This window comes from Cricetulus griseus, chromosome 6 (assembly GCF_003668045.3).
Source record: "Cricetulus griseus strain 17A/GY chromosome 6, alternate assembly CriGri-PICRH-1.0, whole genome shotgun sequence".
NCBI classification, from domain to species: Eukaryota; Metazoa; Chordata; class Mammalia; order Rodentia; family Cricetidae; genus Cricetulus; species Cricetulus griseus.
In genome coordinates, this window is record NC_048599.1 from 49,176,172 (window position 1) to 49,185,652 (window position 9,481).

General features: G+C 44.1%; 1 pseudogene; it reads right to left on the reverse strand.

Annotated features, from left to right (window-relative positions):
• Positions 1 to 247: 247 nt before the first annotated feature.
• LOC100774793 lies at positions 248 to 2,069 on the reverse strand (annotated as a pseudogene).
• Between the last annotated feature and the right edge of the window lie 7,412 nt (positions 2,070 to 9,481).

Below are 9,481 nucleotides of genomic sequence, written 5' to 3' on the forward strand. Positions count from 1 at the left end.
TAAAGAAAACCAAAAACCTTACTTATTTGTGGCAGATACTATGCAGCACAAATCAGGTGAATTCCCTTTTCCCACCCTTCCAGTTAAAGCTGTATTCAAATGGCAATGCCTCTAGACAGCAGGGTTTACAATCAGTGGGTTTCGTTTTAACGGAAAGGAAAGGGATCACAAAACCATCTGAACATACAGGAAAACCCTGAGGCAAAAATAGCTTTTCCTATAGAGTCCTCCTTAAGTTGACACAGTGTCACAAGGGGCCAGGGCCCTTCTGGGAGGGCAGGCCTTCCTCTATCCACAGAGAGCCAGTTCGGGGTGCCCTGCGATGGATGAGCCGCAGCCGAAGCAGGTAGAGAAGGATGGACAGCAGGACGACCAAGAAGCAGCCAGAGAACAGATAGTGATTGCAGACAAAGGACACACCCCGCCAGTGCCCATGGCCAGCCCAGAACACCTCCTGCCGGATATCTCTCAAGGGCAAAAAGCGGGTCCTGTAAAGGATGGCCGCCAGGGTCCACTGCACTTCCTTATCGTACACCTGCAAGGCTGTCTTCAGGTTTTTGTATGTGACAGGAAAGGAGAAGCCCCTGTGGAATACCTCAAACATCCAGGCTGATTTGAAACACTGATACTTAAGCCGATGGAGGTCAGTGTGAGAGGCATACAGTCCTCGGTCAAAGCGCTCCCGCAAGATAGACCACTTTGTGGCACAGTAATCCTTGGCAGCTTTAGTAAATTTAGCAGCATTATAGTCTCCCCCATTCGCAAGACGTCCTCGGTGCAATAGTAGAATTCGGAGAAGCCATAGAATTCACTGTTCTGGAAGTGGATTGGGGGCTGGTAGACTCCATTGAGGGAAGTCTGTGTCTCATTGGTTTTGTTCATGAAAGGCTGGAGGATCTCTCGACACAGGTCAAAGTTCCTGTCCCCCGAAGGTACAGGGTCTGCCCATTTTGCTGGATATCATCTTTAATGTCTGGAGGCAAGCACAGGTCCAGGAATGGAGCATCGGGAGTCAGGCCAGTCTGTTTATCCAGGAGCCTGTTTTTCTGAACAGTGCTGGCAAATAATCTGTCTTCATAGCTTTGCGGAGCAGCATTACCACCAAACCCAAGAAATGTGGCCACGTAAACTGGGTACACATGCTCAGTCTGGTGGACATCACACCCCAGGTTGAATCCAGCTAACAAGTTTTTAGCTACTTCCTCAGTTTTGGGGACTCCTTATGCTGAGTGGACATGCCTCCCATGTCAAGAATACCAGCTGTCCTTTTCCGAACGATGGCCTCACTGCTCTCACTACCGGGAATGTTGACTTCCACAACTGCCTCGTCATCTTCTTCAATATGCTCAAACCGTCCGAGGACAAAATTAATGCCAATCCAAGCATACACACCTTGTTTCCCTGAGATGCTTCAGCGTGGGAGTCAGAAAACAGGAAGTCAAAGTGACAGGGATGTCTGTCAAGAGGTCCTCCAGGATGGCTTTCTGCTGGCTTTCTGGAAGAACTCTCATTGCAGCTGTGCAGAGAATGTAGAGAGGTGTCTCTTTGTGTTTTGCCCGTGGCACATGTTCTGCAGCAAAGTTCAGAAGTGGAGAAATGTAATCGCTGACTTTTTCTGGAGAGGTAGCAAACTCTGAGATGCCGGGTTTAATTTTCATCACCACCGCCTTTCGGTTTTTGTCCCTCATCTGTCTGATATCCAGCAGATCATGAGGATTGCCATTGTGCCGAGGCCAGCAATAGATCCACTACTTCCACAGTCCATCATGATGCCATAGTTCACGTTGCGATTGTTGGAGTCTGTAGCCTCAATGTCTGTGACTCGGGCCAAGTACCTTTGAAATTTCTTGTCCCTCGACAGCCACCCATACTTGCTGTGTATTATGACAACAGAAAAGTATAAGAGGGAGACAGCTGCAGCCAGGATGCTAATGACGATGATCTGGCGTAAACTGGTGTTCAGAATTCGAGGACAGCCCACTGGAGAGATGCTAAAGTGCCAAGAAGCAGGAAAGAGACAGGAAATGCCAATCCTCCCCATACTGGAAGGCCGAGGACCAGGCAATGTTGTGGGAGTCAGCTCTTGTCATCCACAAGGACAGAATCAGAGCTGGGCTCTTCATGGAGTCAGAGCCCCCCTGCTGGGAGGCCCGCAGCTCCAGGCGTGCAGGCGGCCACGAGGACACCGCATCCCGGCCACCAGCTTCCCTGAGATTCCACTCCTTTCCGGGAGGCATGCAGCGCGCACCCACCAGCGTCACGTCACAGCTCGCGCCGGCCCTCATTAATTGTTCTTATGTTTTACCTTATCCTTCTCCAAAACAAACTAACAAAGCTAACCCCCTGCCTATTTTTCTGGGGTGTTGAATAATGCTACTTCAGTGGGTCAACACAGACATCTTAGAATTATCCTCAACTGCCCTAACCTGCACAGCTTTGGGATTGGCCCCACTGGGAAGACAGAGAATGAAGAAAACAAGAGGCATGGATATTAAAAAGCTGGGATTGGGTGGGCTGTGCTCTTTAATGGAACTGCTGCAGAAGCCACCCAGAAGCCCAGGACATTTACTATATACAGCAGGAATGAGGAGGAAGCAGGTGAGCTAATCTTGGCAGAGGGTCATTGTAAAGGAACATTCTCAGGGTAGGGGAGCAATCTCAGCATGGGGACAGTCTCATGATGGGGCAGTCTCAGAATTGGGGGGGCAGTCTCAGGATGGGGGCAGTCTTAGGATGAGAGACATTGTTGGGGCCCAAAAATATCAATTATGGTATTTTGGATATGTAAGACCCCCGGAAGCTCAGGCCTCCAGGATCTTTTCCCAGGATGGCCAACCCAATCACCATGACCACCCCAATCACCATGCAGAGGCGGAAACTTGATGCAAACAGCAAGAGGCTTTAATGAAAGGTGGACATTTGTACAAACAGGCTCTCTCAGTATGCAGGCTAGAGAGCAGCCCTGTGCCCCAGGCACAGGCGTTTTTAAAGGCAAAAACCACAAGCTTAGGGAGGGGCTGAGACTCTCTGTCCTTTGAGTATGTGACCAGAGTCATGGGTTCCTAGGAGGCCCTTTGTCTTGAGGGGAGGGCTGGGAATCAGATAGCCTCCTGACCCCACCAGTTGTAAAACCTGCAGACCTCAGGATATGCTAACTAATCTTGCCTGAGTAAATGGTAGCTATCTCTTTGTTTCATAGGGACCCTTAATTGTTAATTATTGACACATTGGTCAGTGGGGCAATCTGTTTTCTTCATGAGCCCCTCGGGAGGGTGGCCATCTGGGAATTCTTGGTACCCAGTTATCTTATGGCCTTGTAAGGGAGTAATTGCTGGCGGCTGGTAAATTCCAGGCACTAAGTCATAGTAGTGGCCTTAGTCAGTTTCTGGGTTAGGCCGCCCTACATTCTGTTTGGAGAGTTTCTTTATCTGGGCTATATTTCTTTGCTAATTTTTAAGTCTTTCAGATACAGGCCTCAAACTCTATCCCAGGAGCTTGAATCTCACATTGTCTTTTAGATGGCTGCTGGTTACCACCCAATGACTTGGCCTCAAAGGAGAAAGTCTCCTAGTTTGCATAACAACAGACCTAGGCTCTGAGTGGGTCCACACCTATTCTGAGGATTGTATATGCGCCTAGGGACTGGTGAGAGGCTGGTGCAGTTTTAGGGGTGCCTCTAGGATTAAAGGAAATATTTGATATCAGCTTTATACTTGATAATAGATGTCTTCTAATATAACCCCCACAGTTGGAAAGCTATTTAAGAGGATACTTGAATAAACTGTGAACTCCAGTCTCCAGCATGGACTGAAAGCCCTTCTGAGATGACAAGATGTGTCTGTCTCATCCTTTAACACCACAGGATAGCTATGAGTTTCCCGATCCACACTATCCTACTCAGGGATGAACCTGGGGCTGTTCGGCTGGCTCCGATTGCAGCCCCAAAGACATCAGTCCATAATAGATGAACTCTGTAGCATGGGACTGATACAAGCCGGACCCCGGCAAGAGAGTCTCAGGATGGGAGCATCTCAGGATGGGGGAGCAGTCTCAGGATGGAGCAGTCTCAGGATGAAGAACAGTCTCAGAATAGGGGAGCAGTCTCAGGATGGGGAGGTCAGTCTCCGTGGGGCAGTCTCAGGATGGGGCAGTCTCAGCATGGGGGGCGGTCTCAGGATGGGTTCGTCTCAGACTTCAGTTGTCTGGAAGGAGGAAACTATAGATCTTTCTGCATACACCATTAACATCCATGCTTAGACTACTGGACGGCCATTCTTCTGAGCCTGACCCAGAGAAGATCTTGCCATCTTGGGTCTAGGATACTGGGATCCTTGACATGGCCATGCTCATGTCAATGTACATTCACTCAGAACTTCATCTGCTCCCCACACTCAGCTTTCCTTGCATAACCCCTCCTTACCTACATCCAATTAGTTACTGACTCCATTCTGATTCTCCATGAAAATACCTCAGTCCCATCCCTTCTGTGTTCTTCCCACCTGTACTGCCTTATGTCAAGGCCTCGTGCTTTCCCTCTGGACTATCTCACCGACTTTAACCTTGACAATTTCAGCCCCTTCTCTATGCCTGTGAGAAGAAGAAGGACTTTCTGCAATTGCAAATCTGACTGTGCCATTCAGACTGCCCAATATGCAACGTCCTTCCTAACTTGGCCTCTGCCCAGTCTGCCCTCATCATTTCCTGCAAAGACCTGGCCTGAAGCCCTTTTTTCTGACACTTTCCAAGCCCCCTTGTGTACTGCTCTTCCTTTAAGATTTTGTATTGAAGGGACCAGCTCCCCATTTCGGCAGCCATAACATCCGGACACGTGCTTTTCTGACCTTGCCTTAGTCACTAGAGGTTAGCTGCCTGCCTCGTGAGAAGGAACCAATCAGAGGTTAGCTGGTGGCGCTACGCTTTACGACTCTGGGTATACTTCACGGACAAGCGCACAGCAATGACACACAGAGCATAGCAACCACCCTGGGGAGGGCCTATGGGCCATAACAACCAGTTGGCCAATCAACACAGGACAAGCCCTCCAAGCCTGGAGGCACACCAATTGTGAGCCTGTGAGTACCCCTAGACACTCCCCTTATGCTGCCCTATAACTCTCTTTGTAGACGCTTCACAGTGTCTTTGCTAGCCATCTGCCATGGCGGGTGGGTGAAAGACCCGAACTAACATGGGGTTAGCTCATTAAAAAAACAATAAAGCCTCATGCAGTTTGCAGCAAGCTTTCGAATCTGCCTGATAATTGGGGTGACCGCAGTCATGGGCTGAGACCCCGGAGGCCTGAGTTTTCCAGTGGTCTAACAGAATAAGCAGGTACTTCTCCCTAATGCACCAAAACATAATTACCTGGCCCTCCTCTTAGTCCCTCATGTGAACTGCCACTATACTATGTGTAGAATTCTATGGTAGTTGTTAATTTTGTCTATCATTCCAGAAAACCTGTAGGCCTATTGAGATGAGACCATGTCTTGTCTTTTTTTTTTTTTTTTTTTTTTTTTTTTTTTCAAGACAGGGTTTCTCTTTGAAACCTGTCCTGGAACTAGCTCTTGTACATCAGGCTGATCTCAAACTCACAGACATCCATCTGCCTGCCTTACTCCACTTTACATTCCCAGTGTTCCAGTCTCCCTTTGTGTAGGGGGACCAAAAAAAAATTGCAGACCTCTTTTAGAAGATCACTAGTCTGTAGTTCCCCGTGCTGTAGAAAAGCCGCGTTATCTAGCTCAGCTTCATTCTAGAATCTGGCCTCCCCTCTCCCTTCTGTCTGAGCTGACAGTTAGGAGAGAGGTAAATATCAGTATTGCTCATCTCAAATCTGGTCAATTGATCTCTCGGGCCCATGTATTTCAGGTAGTGTAAATGGGCTGATATTTCTCAGCAGCATTACACAACTCAACTTTCTTGAATAATTCAGACTATGTTTGCAACTAAATTAAATCTAGTTTTGAAATAAATCAAACCACCAATGGCAACAGCTGGCTGCCCTCAGATGATAGTACTTTCAGTCTGTTCAATTAATCTTATCTTGATTGGCAAATTTATATAGTTGGCCCTTATTTCACTCTTTTCTTGTGAGTTGGGGTCAGCTGGAAAAGTCTCCTAATAGATGTGTGATTTCTAACAAAGTGAAACAATGACAGTTTTGTCCATCGTCTTATAAATGGTTAATTAATTACTTAATTTAGTTTGGGAGACAAACTGAGTTTGTATCCTACTATTGAGAACAAAAGGATAATTATTTTCCTACACATAGATTTTACTACAATTCAACACAGAATTTAATTAACAACAAATGATCATGATATCATTAGCTGGAAATAGCAGCTCCAGAATTACTTTCCTAACACAACACCACCACTCACAAAGATATCCCAAACATTTGTTCTGCCAGCAGCTAAACTTCCTACTAAGATAAATATTAGTCAAAGAAATACAAAACAGAATTCTTTAAAAACTGAATAATGAAAGTTACTCAAGTAGTGATCTCATTACCAAGAGTTTCCATCAACAAAGTAACCCACTCCAGTTGCTTAAGTGGGAAGGAAACTGTTTTTGGGTAAACAATCAGAAATCCCCAACAATTACTTCATGACATGCTCTACATGACGCCAGCCACATTTGTAAATGATGCCCAAAGCAGGTCTTTGTTTATCACAATCTCCTGATTTTTGCCAACACTTATGGAGAAGCTTTCATATGACTCTGCTCCCCATTTTGATATGGTTCTTGAGTCCCTGGATACACTAGGGATAATATGATGTCCCACAGGCCAATTCAACCTGGAATATACTCATTTAAATAATGTCCAATCTGAGTCAATAACCATTTGAGAGTACTCACTGTGCTCCGAGGAGCAAACAAACAAAACAAAGCAAAACCAAAAGAAATTATCTAAATCTTCAGGGGCTCTTATGGTCTAGCAAAGAGAAAGGTGAAAGTGATTGCCACCCAAGCCCGATGGTCCAAGTTCAATCCCTGCAACCCATGTAAAGAAGGAAGGAGAGCGCCAACTCCACAAAGTTGTCCTCTGACTTCTCTGCACCCGTAGCACATACACACTTACAAACATACATCATATACTACTACTAATGATGACGATAATAGTACATAAAATAAATAATCTAAGAGGGTGGAGAGAGTATCTAGACATTGTCTTTGAATATACGAAGTCTTGAGATATGATTTAGTAGGAAAACATATACCAAGGAGGGGTCTAAGCTGAGAACGTAGAAGTCCTATGAAGATCAGTCAGTATTACAGTGTATTAGCAAAATATGGTGAGAGATTACTCCAGAAAGTAGAAGAAGGCAGGGGGACTTTGAATTTCTCACTGAGGGCTTTCATCATGTACTATAGCAATTCTAGGTATCTGGTCAACCTTTGTAAGCAGTTCACATAAACTTGAAATTAGTACATATTCTATGGTATCTTTGTATATATTTAACATATGTTCATTAAATAACATTCATTTAGAGCATATTTAAATTTCAAAATATTTTCTGGTTTGAGCTATGTCTAATTGAAATAAATAAGTTGAAATCTCTATACATGGAATTGCATTTGAAAGATTTCTTTGTGTCTTCTCAGTTTTGTCTTATTTACATCTACTTTATTAGGTACCTTAAATGCTTGTGTCTCTCTAGTGAATTAAGATTTCATTGTTACACACTTAATTCACAATACTGCTTCCTATCTGAGATCCCAGTCTAAGACTACTATAGTAACGATAGTAGTTATAGTTGTTGCTAGTATTCATCTTTGGCTTTTAGTAGTGAGTTTAGTACATTAATGATATTTCTAAACTTGTTTCTACCCTTTTCCTTCCCATTTTCTGTCCTTTTTTATGCTGTGAATTTCTTTTCCAAGCACATTCTTTTCCATTTTATTTTATTATTTTTTGTGGTGATGCTGAGATGGAACTCAAGTCCTTTCACTTGCTAATTAAGTGCCCTCCCTCTGGTCTCCACCTCTCAAGTGCTGGCATTGCAGACATGTGACACCATACTTGTCTTGTGTGGATATGGGCATTGAACCCAGGACCTCCTGAATGTCAGGCAGCACTCTGCCAATTGAAATACCAAGCTTTATTTTTTGTTTAAATTGCTTGCAATGTATTTTCATTAGTGTACTTATTCCATATTTTCCCTTGACTATTTCAGAAGTTATGCCCCCTAGGTCTACTCTTTTTATGGTTACACTGTATTTATCATAGAGTAAAATAATAATAATAATAATATCCTTATCCCCCAAAAAAGAATTCTACAAATTTAGCTTCCAAGGAACTTCTGAATATTTTTACACTGTGGTTCACTAATACTTTACTTCTGAACTTTCCTCAGTCCTATCATATATTTATTAATGACATCGTTGTTGTCGTTGTTATTATTAACTCATTCATTCATTCAGATAATAGGTTATTTATTTATTTATTTATTTATTTTTGGTTTTTTGAGACAGGGTGTCTCTGTGGCTTTGGAGGCTGTCCTGGAACTAGCTCTTATAGACCAGGCTGGTCTCAAACTCACAGAGATCTACCTGCCTCTGCCTCCCGAGTGCTGGGATTAAAGGTGTGGGCCACCAATGCCTAGCCAGATAATAGGTTTTTAAATTTATCTATAATCATAACAGTTTCTTTGCCCATAATTACTTTTTATACCCTAGGCCTTCTTTACTAAATCATCGTTCTTAAAACTCTCATCAGCAAGACACATTTCACTTTGGCTCTAGGACACAGAGAAATCAACTAGGACTGACAAGCAGCTTTCCCTCTGCTAGAAGAGGCTATGCAGACTGCTAGGAGAGAAAAGATTCAGAGATCTTACCCAGTGTTGGGCACTGCATGCTACAGTTACAACCTACCAGGAAAGATGTACTCATAGTGCAACAGTGGTGAGACTGTTTACAGAGGTAACCAACCACACTCTTGATTGAATTTGAGGTCTGCTCCATGGGAGGGAATTTCATGGTTGATACTGTAAACATGTAACTAGTAAAGTCATAAGTCCACAAAATGAAAATTTGGTGTTATTTAGTTAGATGTATTGTCAAAAAGCCTTCTAAATCCAGAGGGTGATAATGCACACCTTTAATACCAGCACTTAAGAGGCAGAGGCAGATACATCTTTGTGAGTTTGAGGCCAGCCTGGGCTACAGAGTGAGTTCCAAGACAGCCAGGGCTACACAGAGAAACCCTGTCTCAAAAACTGAAAGAAAAAAAAGCCTTCTAAATGTTTTTATCCATAGATTTGTGTTGATCTCAATGTTGGGTAGAGAAGGTTCTTGTTACAGTGGGTAGTGGCTAATAAAGAGACATACATTTTAAAATACTAAGAGTAAGTAACCATGAATGCTCAGCAATAGATAGGACACCTATATCAACCCCTACACCCAAGACTCAGGAGACATCATAGAAGACAGGCAGAAAGAAGAGAAGAGAAGAGCTGGGGGACTGGGAAGAGTTGCTGTG